This window comes from Pipistrellus kuhlii, unplaced genomic scaffold, assembly GCF_014108245.1.
Source record: "Pipistrellus kuhlii isolate mPipKuh1 unplaced genomic scaffold, mPipKuh1.p scaffold_m20_p_8, whole genome shotgun sequence".
Lineage (NCBI taxonomy): Eukaryota > Metazoa > Chordata > Mammalia > Chiroptera > Vespertilionidae > Pipistrellus > Pipistrellus kuhlii.
Window position 1 is genome coordinate 46,347,004 of NW_023425584.1, and position 22,536 is coordinate 46,369,539.

Consider the following 22,536-nt stretch of genomic DNA (forward strand, 5'->3'; position numbering starts at 1 on the left):
TTCCCCGTTAGTCCTCTCTGCTTGAAAGCGTGCCTATGTACTCATGATCCCTCACTGAACAAAGCCCTTGTTTTCCTCAACATATACTATACCATTGTCTGTCACAGCCATTCCTTCTAAAAGCAATGTGTAATGTATTCATGTAGAAAGTTGAAATGATTTGGCCCTTCTGCTTTTTGTCACCACACGGTCCCCTTGTCAGAGTATTCTCTCTGCCACATGATTATGTCCATGGATGGGAAGCATTTTCCTTTTAAACTGGCTTTCCACTCATGGAAGATCCAGGTAGGGACCCGGCCAGAGGACTACAAACCAGAAGACAGTAATAAAGCTACATGCTGTTGGATCAGAAAGCCGACAGAGCTGTGGAATTCAGCTCAGAAACAATCTGTTTTCTGAAGGTGTCTGTGTAGTAGCGTACTGACTGTGTGCCTTGTGCTTCGTAGGTCTGCAAGAATAATATGGCTCAGCCCTGCATGAGAGAGATGCTGTAGCTGTGTCATCCATTCATTGGTGGATTTGTTCATCAAGCTAATTTTTAATAGGACTTCTAACTGATCCAGAGGAACTGGGAAAAGTCCAGAAATTCTGTCTCTATCGTGTTGATGGATTACAGTGAACTAAACTGTAAACAGAGATTTACAATATTAGAAAGATGGAGGAATTAGGGCACTTGGGTTAGTGTCTCAGGGTTACTTTCTAGGCAGGTTCAAATACTTCCCCATTTACTTATTCCCTTATTGGGCATGAGGTCATCTCATTGTTCCCAATGTTGACCTACAAAATACTAAAGTGAATAAACTTACCATTTATCCATACAGGGAATGAGGAGCTTTTTAACTGAATATTTTTATTAACTAATAATTAAAAAGATACACCATGAAAAATATCAATTTTCATAGAACGTACTTGAAATTTTCGTGAAAACAGTACAAAACACTATTTATCCTTAGATGCAAACTTTTGAGATATTGTGGTATGCAGGTCATCATAAGAAATATTTTGAGTTTGCCATCTCTCACCATCCTTTACATGAAACCCTTAAGGCTATGTAAGTTTTAGAATTTGGGGATTTTCAGGTTTATACCAAGTCAATCGGGTTCACATAGGATGTATTACCTGACAACCCTGATGGGGTCTGGGATAGCACATCATAATATTATTATCAATATTAATATATCTGCGGAAAAATATCTGACTAGTCAAACTGAGCAGAATAAAGACCTTAAACTGCTTCACAACAGTTAAGGTTTTTCTGGCAAATAAATTTGCACTAAACTTGTTTTTAAACAGCCTTTCAAAGCTTTGGGGGCTTAAAATTGCATAGGAGAGATTGTGGACTGCTTAGATTCCAGCGCTGTGCTTCACAATTCAGTTGTCTGGCCATCAGTTCAATATCAGCTTTTAGGGACAGAACTAGAAAAGCAAAATTAAGCAAAAACAGCTCCTGAGCTTCAAAGAAAATAGCTGTCACTAAATGCTTTCGTCACAAAATTATACAACTTTTAGAAGTCGAAGGGAGCTCTGGAGTCATTCTACAGTCAAGGAAACTAAAGCCGGCAGAGGCGAGATCATCTGAGGTGGGTCAGCCACACAGAGAGCCATACTGACATGGCATGTGGTGTAAAATTCATCTTCCTTGTTTAACACGCCTCATGTTTTGCCATAGGTTCTCCCAGCATGTTCATGTTTCTGAGCAATGGTGGCTTAGAAACATGGGAAGGGACAGAGGGGACTCTCAGGCTGCTTCTCTGAGAAGTGGAAACTGATAGCAGGGTGAGAAGCAGCAGATTTGCATGGAGAACAAACTGTCATGCCGAGGGCTAGACAGCGTGACTAATGGATTCGGGCAGGGTGACAGTACCTGTTGGTTATTCAGATGCTCTTAATCAAAGGAGACCCAGTGTTTTTCCATGAACGTAAAGGGAAGGTCTACATGGCACTGCTTGTTGCCAAGCTATTCACCCCGGGTGAAACTTATTTCTTTTAAGACGCCCCCAAGTATCAAAAGGAAGAGCAGTCTCCACTGCTCAATGATATTTCAATTAGATGAGATTTCTTAAGGGAGAGGGACATGAAATAGGAACTAGTGTTGTTTGCAGGATAAAATATGTGCGAAGCAAAATACAGACAAGATTGCTTTTTTAAAGGGGGACACTTAAGACATAAAGAAAAAGTTAAAATTGTATTTATAAAAGTAAGGAGGTATGAAATACTCTTTTCATTAAAGAGCATCAGTCTGATTTTTATAGCTTAATCTGTGTTAAAATGCAAATACGTCTGAGAAAGCAGACCATACCTTTATCGGACTTTTTACTGTAGTGAGGACAAATTTCTTTCTCAAGTGCGGATTTTGATGGGGAGAAAGCTAGAGGATGTTTGGGTTTAGAAAGGTAAAAATAGCTTTCAGCAGGGAAAGAAAGGCAAAACCTGAGAGAGTTTGGGCACTGAAAACAAATCTCTGGTTTTGTAATCTGGCCCACATGAAAATAGTAACTTCCAGAATCAAGCTCCATTGAGGAATCATGGAATTTTATGTTCTTGGTTAAGAATTCTTAAACTTTATTAATTTGCTTAGACTGTTAATATGCAATCTGATGGATGTTCCTCATTTTCTTTTTAAGATAAGAACTCTTCAATCAGATTGAACAGAGATAAAATATTTTCTCAGTCTTGATCCTCACTTGGGATAAATTATCAGAGCCAATGCTATTTGCTTTAGTCTTCATTTTTATAGAAGAAATAAAGAATAAGTGCAATATATTTATGAAGAGTTTCTGAATATAAAAGTTGACCCATGGTTAAAATAATGGAGCTAATAATTTTCTTTTTGTTTTAGTAATGTTAAAGAATTAACAAAAGATCATTGTGGTTACAATGGTGGATTTGGGAAAATTAAATTTAAGATTATAGTGAAATAATTTAAACCTTGCAATAAATTATACCACATATATGGATATTATATAACTTGTGGGCCAGAGTAAAGTATACTTAAGACATACTATGTAGTAATGACTTAGATTAAGTATTGGCAAACTACAGACAGAATCTGGCCCATTGCCTATTTTTATAAATAAAGTTTTTTTGAAATACAGCCATGCCATTTGTTTACATATGGCTATTTTTGAGCTACAACAGTGGAGTTGAGGAGTTGCCATTAAGAGACTATATAAGCCTGCAACATCTTAAATATTCATAACCTTAAGAAAAAGTTGGCTAATCTCAGATTTATATGGCCAATCAGTTATTCTCAATATATTCCTCTCTAAGAAGTTACGTTGCTTTAAATCTTTGAGACACTAGACTATTATTTATACAGCAATATTTGAATACATCAGGGATATCTTGAAAAGTTAGCATAGTTCCCTAAATGAACATTTTAGTTCTATCAAAAAAAATCCTACTTTTTTATGGTTTATATTTTCTAGGGCTTTGAATTTTTTAGAACATCATTACAAAGAACTATTTTGTTGTTGTTGTTGTTGTTACTCCTCACCCAAAGATATTTTTCCCATTGATTTTTAGAGAGAGTGGAAGGGAATCTGTAACCCAGCTACATGCTTTTTGATTCCTACTGGGAATCGAATCTGAGACCCTTCAGTAAGTAGGCTAATGCTCTAACCACTAATCAATAACAGTCAGGGCACAAAGAACTATTTTTTGAGGGTAGTTAAAAGCAAGTGGTTTAGGTGCTTTTGATAGCATTCTGCAACTTTCTCCTGTAAATTACTTGTGTAAAACTTCCACCAGTCATTGGCATGCCTGGGCTTTTGATGCATATATATCTCACATCCCAATCCTGTTGTTTTGAGCCCCTGAATATACTGCTGTTCTCCACCATGAATTGCACCACTGACTGTGTAACCGCATCCTTCTGCAATATATGAAATAGCTCAAGGATGCTCTTTATAAGTTAGAACCTTCACTGCCATCATCTGCCATATGTTCCTAGAGGACAGGGACCATACTAATGTCATTAACCCACAGGCCAGCCTTTGGCACCATTTACTATACAAAGCTGTTATTTTCATCTAAAAGTGTACTTTTAGAATTTTCCTACTCTCAGTAGCTGAAACATGTATTAAGAAAGGGTGACAATTGCCGAAACTGATTTGGCTCAGTGGATAGAGTGTCAGTCTGCGGACTAAAGGGTCCCAGGTTCGATTCCAGTCAAGAGCATGTACATTGTTTGCAGGCACAAACCCAGTAGGGGTTGTGCAGGAGGCAGCTGATTAATGTTTCTTTCTCATTGATGTTTCTAGCTCTCTATCCCTCTCCCTTCCTCTCTGTAAAAAATCAATAAAATATATTTTAAAAAGAAAAGAAAGAGTGACCATTGAACTTACCACCCAACTGAGATACTTGTGAGAGTAAAGAGAGTCTCTTAATTACCTTACTGGAATGTAGACCAGAACTGTGTCCAGGCAAACTGGGATAGGTGGTCAGCCTAAGTTTCATAAATTTTGAAATCATAAAATATCCTTAACTTTATCACATCTGATCACTAACTTTTTATAATAAAATAGACACAAACATGACTTTGATGTTGGCAACAAAATGACTAAAAGCAAAAATATTTTAAAAATGGAGGGAATGTCAGTTAACTTGCACTTGGCACATTGTATCTGCTACAAGCAACATGAAGACCAAGCCTCCTCCTTTTGCTTCCTATTTCCATACCTTCTCCTTTCAATCATCAGAAGCAGGTGGCTGTATGACAGACAAGTGCCATGAAAAGTAGAAGGTGGGGGGGGGGGAAGCAGGAGTAAGAAGGGGGCTGATGTAGGATTGTGTCGGGATTAGGAAGCAATATCTTGCACAAGCCATCCTGTTTCATTTTTCTTCCTTTTAACCACTGCTTTTTAAATTAAAAAAAAAGCATAATTGAGCATACATTGATCTTTCAATAAGCTTTACTTATACAGTCAAACTTGAACACATGTTAAATTATGCAGTTCACTATATTAAGCCAGGACTTTCCAGTCCACCCAAAGTTTCCAGTAAAGTTCTGTTTGACCTTTGTATAAAAGACCACCTTTACTAGGTGACTTATTTTTGCTGCCCTCTTGGGTGGTCGAATGAGACAGATTTCCCTGTTGAACAACATACAACTTTCTTTTTGCCAACTGAACATTACACTGGGATGTGGCTTGGAGGAACAGTTTCTCAATACTATAAACAACGGCTTTCTTGGAACAGCTTGTTGCTTAAGCATAAAGAGAGGTTACTCTTGGTTTCGCCTTGAGTAGCATATAAATTGGTTGAGGAAGTAAGTGTGGCTGACCCACCAAATTACAGTGGCCATAATATAATTAAGTTCAGCATCCTCCCTGGAGGCCCTAAGCAGTATTATTATGACACCAGATTTAAGGAAAAGGAATTTTTTAAGAGCCAGGAAATTAGTGAGAAGCAGTCTTTGGGGAAATGTTGCAAAGTTAGGGGGGGAAAAATCAGTAAAAGTTGCTCAGGAAAAAAAAAGCTTTTTAAAATACAATATTTTGTTTTCTGTGATCCTGAGTATGTTGTCAATATCTTTCAAAAGAGTAGATTGTCTAGGGATTCAAGATTTAGGATGCGGAACAAATGGGGGTTCAAGATGCACTTGAAATACTGAAAACGAAGGAAAGATAGAAAAATGTTCCTAAAAGGAATTATTGGAAAGAAATTATTTCTCTGCTTATCCAAGTTAAATCGTACTTTCAAGTAAAGTTTCTAATAACAACTTGGACTATTAAATTATAGACTTGGTATAGACTATTAAAAAGTTATTAAAGGCGTAGATGACTTAAGTGGAAAGAAGGGAACAAAGGAATGAAATTGTAGAGAGAACTCTGGCTCACCGTAAGGCCACAGTGTTCTCAGCAAAGCCACCTGTGCAGCTGTCAGAGCTCCCTCATAAGGCTTCAGACTGGCCTCCACAGTCAGTCACAGAGACAGTTTCTCATAATATGTATGAAAGCATAAACACCAAAAAGAAAGATGCTGGGTTTCCTTCCATTGCTGTTCAAAGCATTGCTCTTATCTCTTAGCTCCCTGACAATTGGCTTAAAATGAATCGTCAAGGTTTATTTTATAATCAAGGACAAGGGTGATTTATTCTTTGGTAATACCAGCTTTATCACTTTACCTAATGCTTATATTCAGCTAGTCCTCATACCATTCATTGACTATTGCTGAATAACCAGGTAATCCTACTTATATGTGTTTGTCTAGGCATCAGCCATCCATGCAGTAACTCCTTTGATATCCTAGTAATATTCTCTTCACGTATGAGGAAGGCTACAGTGCCATAAATATTGCTTTCATGTAAGTAGAGTGCTTTGAGATAGGGGATTGCTACTTGGTATAAAGTATAACCCTACAATGATGCTGGTCAAACAGATAAAGGGGCTGAAAGTAGTATTTGGCAGATCCAAATCTCACACAGCCAGTCTTCAGTTTAAACCAGTGATAGGCAAACTGCGGTTCAAGAGTCACTTGTGGCTCGTGAGCCGCGGTTTGCCGCTCTGTTGACTAATGAGTTTGTGGACCACTGGTTTAGACAATGCATTAATTGTATACTAGTATAAGACTTAATGCTGCAGTCCTGCTTAATTTCTCCAAATTCCATGGAGGATATTTCAGCCTCCTACAAGTAGGAACTAAGATAGTTTATTAGATATGCTCAAAAATCAGTGCACTTTACATCAGAAAGGAGAATCCAGCCCCTTTCCGTTCTTTGGTTCTGTGTGGAATTGCCCTAGATTAATCTGGTGCTTCAGTGTCTTTCTTTCTCCCACCACAAAGCATATAAGTTATTGGATCTAGTACATGCTTTAGATGTTCCAGGTGCCTGATAACTTATGGAATGTTTTTGCTATTGCCCCATAGGCCATTTCAGCATTATCAAAGCTAAAGCTAAATCTTACACTATTTGCATACACATTTTACTTGATAAGGAAGTCCATATATCTTTTTTGAAGTTCTACTAGTTTCAGAGACTTCACAAGACATTCCCTACTTAATCCTTGCAATAGCCCAATAATATAGGTATTATTATTTTATAGATGAGAACATTTAAGTAATCTCCCTAATAATCTACATCTAGAAATTAGAATTCAACCTCATGTCTGTCTGACTCTGGTAACTGTGCAAATCCATCCAAAATCCAACCTGTGAACATTTGAAGACATTTTGTTCCAGAATCAGCACTGATTCCCAACTCCGCTGTCTTCTACCAGCATTACACAGTAAAGCCACACAAAGTTAGACTCGGGTCATGTTCCTGTTCTCATCAGCCTCTATTCCCAAATGGGGTCAACCTTGGGACAGCTTTTGAAGCAGCAAAGAAGCTATGCTTGGTTTGGCCTCGAGCACTATGAATTGTAAAGGAAGTTAAATGTGGCTTGCTAGGAGCCCCAGTTTGATGCTGGTTGATGGAATGACCTGCTATAGAATTAATTGGACGTTTATTTTTTTTAACTCCTACGCAGTCAACAGGTGAAAATACATTATTCCTAAAAGTTTTGGTAGAAAGACTCACCTATGGTGAGATAATCCCTTGAATGGGTGGGAAGTTGGATTTTTCTACCGAAATAAATTGGGAGTCTAAATATTAGAATTTATGGAGAAGGATTATGCCCTTCTGGTGTACTTGAAGAAACTTCGCTCTTTTGTTTTCCCAAGTCCATGGCATACTCCAAAAAACACATGCTACGGGGAGCATGTAAAATGTCGAAGAAACTGTGAACTGGTAGCCATTCATTAACTCTGCCAGATGAAACAGTTGCAGAATGGGATAAATGAGGAAGTGCATCATCCAAGAAGCTATATGCAAGAATGGAAGGGTTGAGAATGCAGTCTCATTTCACAGAACCTAACTCTCCTGTCTCCTATTCTGCGTAAGTTGTAATTACTTATAAATTGAATGTGGATAATTGCCATGAATGTTTTATAGATTTAAAGTGGGTGCATCAACAACTATAACTACAAATGTCATCTGAACAGTAATTTCTCCAACAAGTTTGACAACTAGTTGTGTTATAAGTGTTATATATTCAAGGCCCATGCCATACCAGTAGGCAACTATCATTTGTATACTGAAACCATTTCAGTAACAGATAAATACTTTCTAAAGAATTTGGGTTATAAAAATGAAAAAAGCTTTTCATAGGATGCTGGATTAGGTCACACAGTTGTCTCAGTCTATAGTGTTTAAGCTACATCTGTACACTTGTGATTTACAAAGGTAATTTTAATTCAGAGGGCTTTCACGAATGTATTTTACTTTACCCAGAAAATGTTCCTTATAATAAACAGGAAGCCTCACTAAATATAACCCAAAGGTTAAGCAATGGAAAGGCACATTGATGATGTCATACATTATAAATATTTTTTGTACTTGCTAGTTTATTTCTAAGGAAATTATGAGAATGACATCATAATGATGACTGGCTTTTATTAGTGTTTTTGCTCTGAAGCTCTAGACAAATAGTTATGAAGGGGAAAAAAATTGTCTAGCTATTCCTTAATACCTGATGTTTTCTAGTGACATTAATCCTAGGAAGTAATTCTAAAATTACTATATTACCATTAGTTTTCTTTTACACCTCTATCATGAAAAACAGCATGGTAGGTAAGCATGAATTTTCTTAAAACTCATAATAGGAAATAATTGCCTTTTTTCTGAACTATTGCTTGGACTAGTGTATAATTTAAAAAATAATTTTAGATGATCATTTTATAGACCATTATTTGTTGCTATCAGAGGAAGGCCTTTTTTAAATTGTGTATTTTAGCAATATGCTTCTTTGTTCTAATACCAAATAAAAGTCATAAACATTTGATTATTTCTGAAGCTTTATGCTAGCACGGGCTGATGAATTACTACTTCTAGAAATTTACTTTGTTGACCATATGATGATTCTTGAAATATTTATGTAGCTTTTGCTAATGTATTTGTGTTTAAATTTTTTATATTCATAAACATAAATATGTTTATTTTATTTACACAATTAAATAAGTGTATGTGAATCTAGATTGTATATATAAAAAGGCCTTTTTAAATTGTTTTTTATTTCAAATATTAAAAATATACAGTGAAACAAGCAGCTTTACTACAAATGTCACATCCAAGGAGACTGTTATCAGCAGTGGCCCCACTGAGAGTATCACTCCTAAAGTCATTTTGCCACATGTGCCATCAGATAAGGGGAAAAATCAAACACTGCATCCAACTACGGTGTACCACTTGATGCCATCAAAATGAAAAAGAACACACACAATTTTTCCTATTACAATGAAAAAATTACATGTGCTTGGGAGGAAAAATTGAATTATCATTTCTTTTAGAGCCGACTTTATACATTTCAAAGGTGGCATTTTGGTTTGGGGTTATAGACAGAAAAATAAGTGAAAAAAATGGTTATTGATCCCTGAATATAATCTTAAACTCTCCATCCTTCCTGACATTTAAGAATAGCACTTCTCCCGTCCACTGTCATGTCCATAAACCGCATGCCCATCCCTCACCCTTCACCATGAGGAAAAAAGGGCTGAGAAGTAAACAGCTAATACTACCAGCTCAGTGCTAGTGATTTAAAATTTTTAGTTTGTGTATTTTTCACTTAAAAGGAAACTTTATGGTGTTGAAGTTCTAATTCATTTACAATAGAAAAAGTCAGGAGAGTGGAACCTTTCTGACCACTTCATTTGCCCTGAAGCTCAAAAGTGCTAAATTACCTCCCTAAAGTCAAGTCTGAAAGTCAAAAGGCAAGGATTCAAACACTGTATCCAGCTCTGGTATCACAGAGTCCATATTTGTTCCACTCTGTTGACATGTGCCCTCTGATAGAACTCTTCACTGTCAGAGAGTAAGAATGGGAGCGCATATGGACTTCTGTACTCTTTCTCCAACTGGAGTACAATAGCCCAGCCATGGCATATAGTAATATTGGAATGGCTAACTTCTGTTCAGCACCAGGAGTGTGTCTGGCCCATTAATCTATGAGATAAGAAATGTCCCCCATTTTAAAGATGATAAAACTGAGACGCAGAGAGCTAACAAGTAGAGGAGCTAAGTTGCAACCCTAGGCAATCTACTAGTTAAATCTCCAAGTCCATACTCTTGAACACAATGAGTAGGAATTCGATGCACAACGTCACAGAAGCAACTGGCTTACCGTATTTGTCCCTGATGACTGAGTGGAGAGCTGGGAGCAGGAGCTGTGTGGCAAGCGAGGACAGATGGTCATGACACTGTGGATGCTGAAGAGAGTCATTTGCCCTGGGATATAGAACCAGGAACTTGTCTCTGCATGGCAGTCCTGCAAATTAAGATAGGAAGCATGAATGTGCCGTCAGTTTTGCCCAAATTGCTATGTATGTTCAATTATGAGTATATTACAAAACTGATCTGTCACTGTTTGGCTCTTCCCTCAGTTAACTAAGAACACAATCTCATGCAATTTGAATATCAAAAATTACCCCAAATTTTTCCTTTTGATCCAAAATTATATTATGTCTAGCTACTTAACGTAGATTTTCCAATATGTTCAGAAGTATAGGGAACATACTTCCTTTGCTTTGAAAATACCCACTGGCGAAACATTCATGGAAAGGGTGAACAGCCAGACACTGTCCTCCAAATTAAAGGTAACTCAGATTTGTTTTTTAAACATAAAAAATCCAAGTGCCCCTTTTTAGACTTTCTCCATAAATCCTTCTCTGATTTTATAATTACTTTCCTATCTTTAATATGGACTTCAGATCTTTCAGGTACCTGTACTATGTAGTTCCCACACTTAGTTCATCTTAGCAGAATAATATCATACTTTCCTATTATAGAAAACATGGAACCGCAAAACTTTCTATTTTAAATTTTACATAATTTAATGTTAAAGATGCATTTTCAGAAGTGTTATTAATTTATTTCATTCAGAATTAGTATAAATATGTAAACATCAAACAGAGTTGCTTAAGTTGAATATCTGAGGCATAGCAAATGTTTAATTTCTAAGTGTTGATTTGTAACTAATGATATTTTGGTATTTAATGTAAGATAATTTTAGTATAAAAATGGATGTTTAGGTTGATCATTTTTTTAGTCCTTTAATGTTGCTAGAACTCTGCATTTGATCATCTTGTAAAATTGTGATTAATGAAAATACCAGAGTCAAAGAACTTGATTTGCTATTTTGGTAAATTACAAGTTTAATTGACATATAAATCACTTAAATACAAACTCTACTCAGAAAATAATTTTTAAAGTACCATAATTTTTATTTGACCTTGAAGTTCCAGCAATCTATTGCATAACTTCTCAAAAGAAGTCACATAGAGGAAACCTCATATTTTCTTAAATTTATTAGTGCTTCTTGGTGGTCTAAACTGTTGGAGGTTTTTTTTTTTTTTTTTTTTCTTTTCTTCAAGGTTTCTTTTTCAAAGCAATAATCTTACTTAATTGATTAATGTTTGTTCTCATATAAGTCAATTTGAGTTCTTTAGAGTAACAATAGGAAATATGCAATACCAAAGAGCAGTGAAACACGACTAGGAAACTCAAGTCTACCAGTGTTGTATTTCTGTATAATGATGTGAAGATAATGCTTTTAGCTGCATGACCACCATATTAGCTACACATCATAGAAAGCAAACTTTATAAAAGCAAGAGGTCAAATTCATTAAAAACAATTTTGTTCTCTTTGCTATAGTTAAGGATTTATCTTTAATATTGTAATCTTTCTTTCATTGAAAGGTCCCTGAGTGTCCCATTTTCTGATAGGAGAAAAAAAATATTTTTCAAACTACAAAGGTATAAATCAGGTGAAACTATCAAGGAAATGCTTTATATTTGGGGGTTTAAGGCTTAAAACAAAATGGTCAGACTTGATAGCTCATAGATTTTAGCTATCAAGTAGGTAAATGAAATCATATGAGTTCATTTTATTTTATTAATTTTAATATAAAATTTAATATTATAAATAATTACATTAAAATTTAGCTTTCATTCTTATATAAGTTAATAGTCATTGGGTTCAAAAGACCTTTATTCATAAATTGGGACAATTATTTATCTTTATTATAGACTCAATCATCTTAAGAAAGGTACTTCTAAGCTGTAAGACAATCGAAGGACAACTTCTTCTTCTTACCCATCAAGTAAATTCAATTTGGGGTTTAAAGAAATTAATGCATTTTCTAAATTATCTTCCTTGTTCCAAAGGAATTATTTGCTTTTCAAAAATATATGCCCATATTTGTCAATATAGTAATTTTTAGAAATATTCATACTTTAAGAATGATTCTAAGAAGGAAATCCTTAACAGAGTGAAAAAAAGAAAAATTGAAATTCCCTGAACATAAACCAGTATTTTCTTTATTCTATAGCATTATCTAATTTGGGGGTTATGTATATTTTTTAATGGATGTACATATTTTAACATACTCTTTGGGCAATCTTATATTCTTCATTAGTTTTTAATTGGATATCCAAGGCTGAATCTGGATTCACTATCTTTCTTATAAATATGTAAAAATATTTCTCTTGAGATAATTTTCACATCTTTGCCAATATTAAGAATGCATATATAAATCTTGGAAGTGAATTTTTGTATAGAGTTTGTTTTTGGTAGGGAGAAATATATTGCGACTTGTCATCAGTATTATTAGAGAACACACAAATGTTGGGGTTGATTTGTTTCCACTATCCCCTTTCTTTGTTTATAAAGATATTACTTTATGTTTAGAGTATATAATCTCCATATTTTTAACTAAAAAAAAGGTAACTGTCCTATAGTGGCCAGGTATGTATGTTTCAACTCTAAAATAAAAATTCAGATTACCTCAAGTCTTGCAAATCATTCATTAATAAGCCACTGGTAACATATACCCTCTAAATCTCCCAAAGAGATAGAGGCAGATCTTTATCAAAACTATGTGGTGAGGCTGATGCTAAAAATAAGTAGAAATGTGCCTTTCCATGCCTGCAATTTTCTGAAGTCCAAAAGTTCTTTGGGTGGTGGGCAGCAAGATAATAATACCTTCTACATAATTTAAATGCATTCCTCATCGGATTAAAACGTAGGGCTACATGTTCTCTCCCTCCAAATCACATTCCCGTCCAAAATCTTATAAGATGGATCAACTGAATTTAAGGATGGCTTTTACATCTCTATTGTAATTAACTGTATCTTCAATTCAAATATCGCATTGGAATTTACACAGTGACTTTAATTTCATTGCCTCCTGTAATTATCTGTGTGAACTTCTGGCAGGGAAGAAAGTATTTTACTGAGGAGTTTTCACTTGCCTCTCTCCCGCATCAAACAACCAGGTGAACTCCTTGACAGGGTTGCTGAGTGTTCTGCTCTATTTTTTGGTGATCTGCTAGTTTTTATCTAAAAACGTTTCATCTAAAAATCCAGTAAGAGATACCTTTTCCTTCCTGTTTAATTAATGATCTATTTAATTCTTTAAATCCTGGGTTAATACACAATAAGCTTTGGGTGCTTCACGTAAAAAACAACAGGTGTGACAAACATGTTAAAAGAGGAGGGAAAAAAGAAAAGGACAGAATAACCGCGGAGGGAAAGAATCAAAGAGGACTGAGGGAGAACGGAAATTCTACTCTGGTGGCCACAGGCTTCTGAGAGCAAACTGTGCTTGGCTCTGCACACACCAGTCAGTAACATCAAGTCATCCATCTGAAATTGGCTGTGGGGACAGTATTTACATCATGGAAAAGCACACAAGTCAATTCTTTTCCAGATTGTTGGTTTATCAGCACATTGCCCGAAAACATAAATTAACCTTTGTGTTAAAATAACTGATAAAAGCTTCATGATATCTCACACAAGTTCAAATAACTGAGGTGTAAGCTTCACTGTGTTCCCCTGTGGAGTTTTGGAAACCCAAATGAGACTATCAGTCCTGCCCCAGTCTGTGAACAATGAACACTGATGGGGGAATACAATCCATTCTTTGTTAGCTCATTTCTTCAGTTAGGATATATTTGGTGGGGTGATGTAACAATGGTTTATAGTATTTGTCTTCTAATCACAATCTTTGGCACTTCTGGTTGTGCATTTTGAGAAAGGTACTCAAATACTTTACCCAGAAAATAAAGGATAATATAAAATAGCATTAAATTCTAGAGTTGTTACAAAGTTTAAGAAGATAATGCTTGCCAATTACTTAGCATCCTCTCTGGCATACAGTAAGTGCTCAATACATGGTACCTTTTATGACATGGCTTCTAGTATAGATGAGATCCTTTGCAAGACACCAGAAATACCAAGATGAGGTCCCTGCCTTCAGGAAGTTTACAGTCTAGAGGAGAATTGATCTAGTTGTTAATTTACACATCTGAGATTTTGCCATGTCTAACAATATGACTGCCTGATATTTTACCCTTTTACAAATCAGTCTAGAAATGTATACTTTAAAAAATCTGAGGTCTAAGAAGTATTCAACCTGTAGGTTGTAATAGATGAGGTTAGTGTAGTTACAGAGCTTTTCAAGTTGTCATTTGTATTCATTTTTAATTTCCATAAATATTCTTGTAGTTTTTGCTAAATCTTTTATTTATTTTCATGTAACCTAAACAGATACACAAGCGTAAGAACTTTGCTTTCTCTCTATATTGCCAATTTTTCTATAAATTTTCCTTCTTCAAAAAACTGTTCAGTGCTAGAATTTTGTTTCTGAGAAAAGTTTAGACTTTTTATTATTTTGCTACTTTATTATTACAAATAGCTGTTTTACAGTTTAATTTTATTGAAGCATTTTATCTTTTGGAAAAGATGTTTTAGAGAACTGAGTTTTGGAAAACCACTGATATTATTAATAGTTCACACATATTGAGACAATAGTCCCTAGTATTCAAGCCATTCCCTGATATAATATTGGATTCCTTGGGCAGCAGGTAGTGAAGGCTCTAACACAGCTAATCACCACCTAGACAAGGGTACAGATACATGGCAATCCATTAAGTAATATACCATACTGTATCCAATATCATAGTTCAAATAGGTAAAGAGCCTAGGGAAAAATACAGTTATGAAATTCAATTCCATTTGGCAAAGATAAAGCTTATATAAAAGAAATCATGTACATACATACATCAACTATTGTGACCATAATTATTTTAAAGTATATAACTGACTGTATATATACATCTTCCCCCATAGGCATGAAATGTCAATAGAGCATTAGTGTAGGGAATAAGCAGCAGCTGGGAAGTTGGACATTCTAGAAAATAACTACTTCTTGAGTCTTCTTTATGTGTAGGTTGTAACTTAAACCCAGGGTAACAGATATATTTTGTTTATGTTTGAGAAGAGTGGGCAAGAGCCAGTGAAGAAAGTTAGTGTGGCTTTCAGGTAGTTGGTCTCCATCTAGAATATATTTCATTCTCCCACTTGCACTTTGCTAATCTGTGTTTGCATTTGCTACATGTAGAAGAATGAATGTGTGATCCTAAACATACACTTAATATGGACCGATTGCTAACTACAAGAAAATTCATACCCAAGGAGATGCTTCCTTAAAACACTGACTTTCTGGCTATCTTCTAGAGCAGTTCTCTGTTTGAAGAAGGCCATGGTCTTTGTCAGGGGAGTGTGGTGCAGGTGAGCTTGGGTTCTGCCAGCATTTGAGAATCGTATATACTTTCTCAGAGCACCTAGAGTGATGAGTAAAGACAATTAATCATAAAGAGGCCTTGAAGAGATGAGGTGATCCTTACCATTTGGTTATCAGGAAACCAGAGAATAACTTGAATAAGTGAAAGACTTATCTTAAAGAAAACCCAAATTATCAGATATCAAGCTATATTATCAAGCCACAGTTCTCAAAACTGCCTGGTACTGGCAAAAGAACAGGCATATAGACCAATGGAACAGAACAGAGAACTCAGAAATCGACCCAAGCCATTATGCTCAATTAATATTTGACAAAGGAGGCAAGAGCATACAATGGAGTCAAGACAGTCTCTTCAATAAATGGTATTGGGAAATGTGGTCAGATACATGCAAAAAATGAAACTACATAACCAACTTACACCATACACAAAAACAAACTCAAAATGGCTAAATAACTTAAATATAAGATGGGAAACGATAAAAATCCTACAAGACTCCATAGGCAGCAAAATAGCAGACATATGTCATAGCAGTATCTTTATAGACACAGCTTCTATGGTAATGGAGACTAAGGAGAAAATAAACAAATGGGGCTACATCAAAATAAAAAGCTTCTGCACAGCAAAAGAAACCATCAACAAAACAACAAGAAAGCCCACTGCATGGGAAAACATATTTGCCAATGCTATTTCAGATAAGGATGCAATCTCCAACATTTACAAAGAACTGATACAACTTAACAAAAGAAAGATAAATGATTCAATCAAAAAATGGACAAAGGATCTAAATAGACACTTTTCAAAAGAGAACATACAGAAGGCCCAGAAACATATGAAAACATATCAAAATCACTAATCATCTGAGATGTGCAAATCAAAACAACAATGTGATACCATCTTACACCTGTCAGAATGGCTACCATCAACAAATCAACAAATGACAAGTGCTGGTGATGATGTGGAGAAAAAGGAACCCTCCTGCACTGCTGGTGGGAATGCAGACTGGTGAAGCCGCTGTGGAAGACAGTATAGAATTTCCTAAAAAAGTTAAAAATGAAACCCACATTTGACCCAGTGATCCCACTTCTAGGACTATATCCCAAGAAACACCAATCAGAAAGGATATATTCACCCCTATGTTCATATCAGCACAACTTACAATAGTTAAGATTTGGGAACAGCCTAAGTGCCCATCAGCAGATGAATAGATTAAAAAAAACTATGGTACATCTACTCAATGAAATACTATGCTGCTACAAAAAAGAAGGAACTTTTACCATTTGCAACATCATGGATGGAACTGAAGAGCATTTTACTAAGTGAAATAAGCCAGTCAGAGGAAAATAAATATCACATTATCTAACTCAATGTGTGGGATATAATGATCAACATAATTTGATGAATAAGAATTGATCCAGAAACAAATGGCACTGGGGGGGGGGGGGGGGGAGTGTTAGAGAACAACCAAAGGACTTTTATGCATGCATATTAGCATAACCAATGGACACTGGGGCGGTGGGGGTTTGTCTGGGGTGGGAATGGCTTGCGGGGGTGTCAATTGGGGAAAAAGGAGACATATGTAAAACTATAGACAATAACCAAACAAACAAACAAATAATAAATAATAAAAAAGAAAGAAAAGCCAAATCTGAAAAAATAGAGGAAATTTTAAAGAAAGGAAAATAATTTGTACTTCAAGCACCAACCACAAGTGGGGTGCCCCAGCAACCCACATTTCTGCCCAGCTGACTATAAATTCAGGGTTTCCCATATTGGGCTCAGTAATTCACTAGAATAGTAGAAAGTGTTTTACTTATTATTACTGATTTATTTTAAAGGCTAGGACTCAGGAACAGCCAAATGAAAACATTGCATAGGGGGTGGGGGGAGAAGAGCCTCCAAATCCTCTTCGGGTGTGCCACCGCCACCCCCACCCCTTGTGTGTTGAACAGCCCAGAGCTTCATACCCCACTGTTTGGGTTTTTACGGAGAAATTATTGATTAAATTATTGGCCATTGGTGAGTGGGCTCCGCCTCCTGTGCTGCCCCACTCCCAGCAGGCTGGGAGATTGAAAGTTCCAATCCTGCAATGACATTTTTTGGTTTCTCTGGCTACCAGCCCATCCTAAAGATTTCTAGGGATCCACCAAGAGTTACCTCATTATTATCAACTTCAATAAAGCTGACAGGGGTTCGTTATGAAGAACAAGAACCGTCCCTTCACTCAGGAACTGGGGATCAAGACCAAATATATTTTTTCATTCTATCACAGAAACAAATCATGCAATATCTCCCCAAGCTAACTGGGGATCCTCAGGGGATTAACTCTTCTTCTGAGACCAAATTAGACTAGGGACCAGTGAAAAGCAACACTTCTCATCTTTTCCAGGAACTTAGGAACAAAGCAAAATAATACCATTTCAGTGAGCTTAAAATCTGCCAGTTAGTAGAGCTAACATTGAACTTAACCTTCTTGATTAACACAGGAACCTTGCTCTTGACAGAGTTCTTATATGAAAGGGTCACAGGCCAATGTTACCAGATGCTCCACAGCATCACAAATTCTGAAAAGTGGGAGAGAAGAGGAGGTCAGAAGCATATGTGCCATGTGATAAGGACTCAGTCCACTGTCGCTGGCTTTGAAGAGGGAGCACAGAGGACACAAAAGAGAAATGCTGCTGGCTTCTAAACACTGGAAAAGGAAGTGGATTATCCCCTAGAGCAGTGGTTCTCAACCTACCTAATGCCGTGACCCTTTAATACAGTTCTTCATGTTGTGGTGACCCCCAACCATAAAATTATTTTCGTGGCTACTTCATAACTGTAATTTTGCTACTGTTAATGAATCGTAATGTAAATATCTCGGTTTTCTGGTGGTCTTAGGTTGAGAACCGCTAGCAGGGTCGCCTAAAACCATCAGAAAACACAGATATTTATGTTACGATTTACAACAGTAGCAAAATTACAGTTATGAAGGAGCAACGAAAATAAATGTATGGCTGGGGGCCACCACAACATGAGGAACTGTATTAAAGGACCGCGGCATTAGAAAGGTTGAGAACCACTGCCCTAGAGCCTTCAGAAGGGAACACAGCGTTGCCCACACATTTATGGTAGCCAGAATGAGACTCACGTTGAACTCCAACCTACTAAGTGTGTGGTGATTTTTTTTTTTTACAGCAGCAATAGAATACAACCTGGTATTGTGTTTGAACCAACAATTCTAAAACAAACCTATGTCACATTTTTTGAACAGCCAAAAGTTTCTGCCTCAGAGAAGCCACAGTGTGCGTGAGGCGGGGCCCATGCAGGCTCCAAGTCCTCCTGTCCCTTTCCTGAGGTGTGGCAGCAAACCGTAGACATGGGAGTGGCCAGCAATAAAGGGAGTGTGATGCCTTGCCTTATAACACAGTATATGTTCCATAGAGAATTAAAATTATTGCCACTCTGTTCTTACAGCAATTCTTAGAAGCTCCTTCATTATTAAGAGTACAACAATTCTACTGGAGATTGTCATCCATACCTGTGCATCTGTGTCATGTACATAAATTATTATAGAAGATGGTCTTACTTTTTGCAGAAAATGCCTAATTCATGTAATTTAGCTTTCGTACAGCCAAGCTTTTTTCTTTTTCTTAACTAAGTTTTGAGTGTAGAAACCTCAGGTGCTAACATACTAATCAGCCTTTGTGTCAAAGTTACTTATTTATTTATTCTCTTTAATACTTGTCTTTGGGTCGTGCACACTTCTCATAGTGTAGCATTGCTTAGCCTCTCCCCAAAATCAGCATCATAAGTATGGTGGGAATAAAACAACTGAGAATGATACTTTGTTATCTGCTTCCATGTATAAGCTCCTTAAGAGCAGGGGTTGGTGTGTTTTTTTAATTGATTTTAGAGAGAAGAAGGGAAAGGGAGGATGAGAGAGAGGGAGAGAGAGAGAAAGAGAGAGAGAGAGAGAGAGAGAGAGAGAGAGAGAGAGAGAGAGAGAGAGAGAGAGAGAGAGAAACATCGATGAGATAAAGGCATTGGTTAGTTGCTTCTCATATGCACCCCAACTAAGGACAGAACGGGCAACCTGGCATGTGCCCTGACTGGGAATTGAACTGGTGGCCTTTTAATGCACTGTATGAAGTTCAATCAACTGAGCCACATAAGCCAGGGTGGGGGTTGGTTCTTATTGATTGTCTTAGCCCTAGCACCAAGCACAATGCCTAATACACAGTAAGGTATTCAATAAATATTTGTTGAACGGACGCCAACTACAAACTTTTTTTGAACAAGGCAATAACAAGGAATATCTTGAACTTAGCACTGCATTGTTTACTTTAATGGATGTTTCATTTTTTTCCTCAATGCCATAGCTCTGTTTTGTAGACTACTGAACTTGAAGCCAGTCGCTTGCCAAAAGGTCACTAAAAAAAAAAAAAAAAAACTATGCAAAAAAATAGGAAATGCTGCTTCCGGTTCAGTGCTGCCCACTCCTGTTTCCTAAAATATACATTCCTTGAAAGAGATTAAGGCAAGTTTTTAAAGAGGCCAGCAGTCAGGAAAAATTAACTTAATCCCTGCTCAAAGTATGAAGGGAATGTTTTCTTCAAAATTATCACAGCCCTGCCAGCATGACTCAGTGGTTGAGCATTGACCTATGAATCTGGGAGTCACAGTTTTAGCCCCCAGTTTGATGCCTGGATTGCGGGCTCCATCCCCTGTGGAGGGTGTGCAGGAGGCAGCCAATCAATGACTCTCTCAACACTGATGTTTCTCTCTCTCTCTCCCTCTCCCTTCCTCTCTGAAATCACTAAAAATGTATTTTAAAAATATATAATGTCACAGTGAAAGACCATGCCCCACAATTCCTTTTAAAAAGAAAAAATATTTTCTAGTATAATCACTTTGTGAATACTTCTCTTTTTCAAATGCTGCTTACTTTATTTTCTTCAGAGACCAGAAATATTCTCAGCCAACTGGTTAGAACTTTGACCTATCCACCAGGATAGAGTATCCCCAAACTATAAAACTAGATCTGATCTTGTATTTATACCAAAGTCACCAATACTCTTTGTGGGGTTTTGCCTCTCTTCTGTTGGCCCTGTGAAATTTCTCCTGAGAGCTGACTGGCAATTGGAATGGCAGTTTACTTATTAAGAGTCCCTAAGGGTGAGAGGGGTGGCGTGGTTATGATTTACTCTGAAACATGCATTCATCTCAAAGTTCCACAGTGCATAGGGACATTATTTTCAAATCATTCAAACACCTGATTTTGAGGAGTCACTTGTGCTTGGTCTGGGGCTGTCCGGAAGAAGATGCAGTATTGGGAGGGCTGCGCAGAGGGGAGCCAGGGTCTCATGGTAGCTTTGGATACTCCAGTGAGGCAACCCTAATGTGTTTGTAAATTCCTCGCTGCCTGCTTGTGATAGGTGACACTTGGGATTTGCATAAATCTCTTTTCCCATCAGTCTTCCCACAGTACATGAATTCTGCTTTCCTAATTCCTGAAAAGCAACCAGCAGTTTTAAACCATGTTGCTTATCCAACTCCAATTGTATTTCAGATGATTTGATTAGAGACTACAAAAGAACTACTTTCAACAAAAGCTCCTTAGAGGGGAACACAAACAGTTGTGGAGTGGGCATGCAGCCCTTTCTCTGCGCCCACAGCCTCAGAGGGAATCTGTACCGAAGAGGAAGCAGCCACACACTGACTCCCACCCCCAGCCCGCCTTATGCATCTGCCCCAAGAGGTTTAGATGTGCACTGGCTTTCCTGTAACCGAATCTGAGTTGCACATCCTAGCTTTCAAAGTCTCACAAGAAAGGGCAGGGATATTTGTTTAACGAAGATGTAAACAGAAAATCAGCAACCTCAACTCCATCTTAAAATCATCTTAAGATAATCCCTGTAACAGAGGCACATATATAAAATCATAGTCATTAGATTCTTACCCTTTAGTGAGATTGTTCTTTTCATTTAAATTAATATGAAGCATATTGTGATGTGCAAATGCGGAGGGTGACTTGACATTTGAACGACGATTGGGTAGTTCTGGGATATTTGCATCGACTTTCTTATTTATACCATTTTAAAGTGTAGATGTTTCCACTTCGGATGGCACCTATCTGAGAGCATTTTTTTTCTCTGTTCCAGGAAAACAATCAAAAATGTTTACTAAAACTGAGCTTTTCTGCCTAAAAATTAAAGTACTCAAATCCATGTAGAATGCCAACTACATAATTTTATGCTTTGCAAGGAACACATGCTTATTCTAGAGACAAAACACACACACACACACAAGCACACACACACACACACACACACACGAGTGCCTCCACCATGCCCTTGTGAAGTCATTGCAGTGGTAGAGGTGTTTTTACCCCCTTAACCACTTACTTCTAAGAAGCAATGTGTAGCTTTCTGCCCCAGGTCGAGCTTTTAAGAAAATGGTGTGGAGAAGGTGATGCACTAGCAGTTGTCCGTGTCTGTAGCCACTGTCTTCACCTCTGTGGATGACTCAGCAGACTCCGGAGCAGACGCTTGCTGCTGTACTAGAATAGGGACTTGAGTCTCTGATCTAGATAATTTTAGATACTTTGATTTCATTATAGAAATTCCTTGACTACTTGTGGGATAAAACAAATGTTAAGACCATATTGAGTTTCAAGCTGAATTAGCAGAAAAGATAAAATGCCTTTCTATTTAAGAACATGATGATGTTTTAATTGTTACAGCATTTGGCATGCCTAATGTACACAGTCCTTGACATTCATATAATAACAAAAGAAAGTTGTTTGGGATTTTTATTTCCTAGTGTCCCCTTTCCCCTCTCGTATTTCTCCCGCCCCTGCCCCAGCCCTGGCTCTCTGCTCTCCTCCCGTTTCCCCATCCTTCCATGAAGAAAAGCTCTGAGCGTGGAGGGGA

General features: G+C 37.0%; 1 protein-coding gene across 3 annotated transcripts in view; it reads left to right on the forward strand.

Moving 5' to 3' along the window:
- Positions 1 to 22,536, forward strand: part of LOC118711397 (hedgehog interacting protein) — an 86,365-nt gene that overhangs the window by 33,944 nt on the left and 29,885 nt on the right. The window lies entirely within an intron of this gene.